Here is a 2400-nt window from a genome sequence, read left to right on the forward strand (position 1 = left end):
GGAAGTCATTGTGATGAAGTCATTGTGATGAGGTCACTGTGATGAGCACACTGTAATGCAGTCACTGTGATGAGGTCACTGATGGAAGTCACTGATGAAGTCACTGTGATGAAGTCACTGTGATGAGGTCACTGACGGAAGTCACCAATGAAGTCACTGTGATGAGGTCACCGATGGAAGTCATTGTGATGAAGTCATTGTGATGAGGTCACTGTGATGAGGTCACTGTGATGAAGTCACTGTGATGAGGTCACTGATGGAAGTCATTGTGATGAGGTCACTGTGATGAGGTCACTGTGATGAGGTCACTGTGATGAAGTCACTGTGATGAGGTCACTGATGGAAGTCACTGGTGAAGTCACTGTGATGAGGTCACTGTGATGAAGTCACTGTGATGAGGTCACTGATGGAAGTCACTGGTGAAGTCACTGTGATGAGGTCACTGTGATGAAGTCACTGTGATGAGGTCACTGATGGAAGTCACTGGTGAAGTCACTGTGATGAGGTCACTGTGATGAAGTCACTGTGATGAGGTCACCAATGGAAGTCATTGTGATGAAGTCATTGTGATGAAGTCACTGTGATGAAGTCACTGTGATGAGGTCATTGATGGAAGTCTCTGAGATGAAGTCATTGTGATGAAGTCATTGTGAGGAAGTCACTGATGAGGTCACTGTGATGAAGTCATTGTGATGATGTCACTGTGATGAGGTCACTGATGAAGTCACTATGATGAAGTCACTGTAATGACACCAGAATGGTCCCAGAATGCAAGAGGACAACAAATCATCACATTAGAGGGGTAGATTTTATTATTCAATTAAAAAATGTGTTATAACAATCTTTACCTGTAACCCCTTTAGACAAAGCCCATCTCACCTGATGATGTCATCATTGTGCCCCAGGAAGAACTTCTGGGTGTGTTCTCTAGTGTTGTAGACCACGCCCACTCCAGCCACAAAATACACCACCTCCTTCCCAGTGGTGTAGTACAGGTTGTTCCGGCACTGGTGGCCTCGATACCCATGGATCCACTCCAGCCTCAGCTGGCAGCGCGGCGCTGTTTTATCTGACATGTGGCTTCTGGGCCAAACAAAGACCACTGTTTATCCAGTCCCACGCCACAGCTAAGGATGCTGGGAGCTGCAGTCCATCCCTGTAGTCCCTTTAAAAGAGCAGACTACATCTCCCATAATTCCTCACTACAGCACCAGAGCTGTCAGTCATCACATCCACACATGGTCCCTGTAATCTGAGTTTCAAAATAAAGCCTGCTTTTATTTTGGTCAGCCCAGGAAGTAGAAATAGCTTCTGTTCAGACTTTAATTAAATCTGGACGTTTTTAATTTTGATCTGTTTTATTCAAATGTCTGAACCTGACCAGATTATGTCATTTAACATTTTATTTTATTTTAAGTTGATGACATCATTTAAATTTAAAATAAAAAAAATACAGGTCAGAAACAGGAGCGGGTTCCGGACCGGATCGGTTCGGATCAGAAGGTCACAGTTCAGACAGATCACAGACCTGGACCCGAAGGTTCGATTCGAAACGGAACATTTCTCGTTCCTAACGATGGAAATCAGAGAAAATCCCCCCGCCGTCTGTTCCAGCCCGAAATCCGGGGATTACAGAACCGACCCGGTCCCGGAGCAAGAACCGACACCGAGAGGTCCGGATGCGGCAGGCTGTAGGACGGACACCCGCAACCGAGCCCCGGAGGTCCAACAGCCCGCAAAAAACCTGAAAGATTACCGGTGATATTACCGGGAATTTACGGAATCACCGATAGCGTAAAGTAGGAACTTACACTGAACCACTTCCCGTGGAGACTTTCAAAATAAATGTCTTATTTAACAGAAATATGAATGACAATTGTTACAGCGCTAAATATGATATGTCCAAAACAGAGGTCACCAGTTTCCTATTTCAGTTGATTCATCAAATAGAGAATGTCTGCCTGTCACCTGACTGTARAACAAACTGGTTCAGTAAATTTACTCAGAGTGAAGGAACAGGTCGAGTTCATTTCAACAGAAAACACCAGACAAGCATTTACCTCAGAATTTATTCTGAAAGGCACACACTTCCGGTGTCCCCTGCGCTCACCTCCCTGCGCATTGTATGCTGGGAGATGTAGTGCTTCAGGCTTTCTTCTCATTTTTCATCATTTACAGATTTTTAAAACATATTTAACTGTTTCGAAAAACGTGGGGAAACTTAACTGAACTTAAACACGTTTRTTTTTTTACAATAGAAAAAATTAAATGATTTAAACAAAATGTGAAACCACTAAAACTGAGATCAATGTGAAAAAACAACTGGAAAACAAAATTTAAAAGGACAAAAATTTACACTACTAAACGGTTAACTCAATATAATTACCTCTAGTATTCTGT

At 43.2% G+C, this 2400-nt stretch overlaps 1 pseudogene; it reads right to left on the reverse strand.

The window, feature by feature from the left end:
- Positions 1-879: 879 nt before the first annotated feature.
- On the reverse strand, positions 880-2400 carry LOC106529076 (echinoderm microtubule-associated protein-like 6 pseudogene; annotated as a pseudogene).

The sequence above is a fragment of the Austrofundulus limnaeus genome, unplaced genomic scaffold (genome assembly GCF_001266775.1).
Source record: "Austrofundulus limnaeus strain Quisiro unplaced genomic scaffold, Austrofundulus_limnaeus-1.0 Scaffold422, whole genome shotgun sequence".
Lineage (NCBI taxonomy): Eukaryota > Metazoa > Chordata > Actinopteri > Cyprinodontiformes > Rivulidae > Austrofundulus > Austrofundulus limnaeus.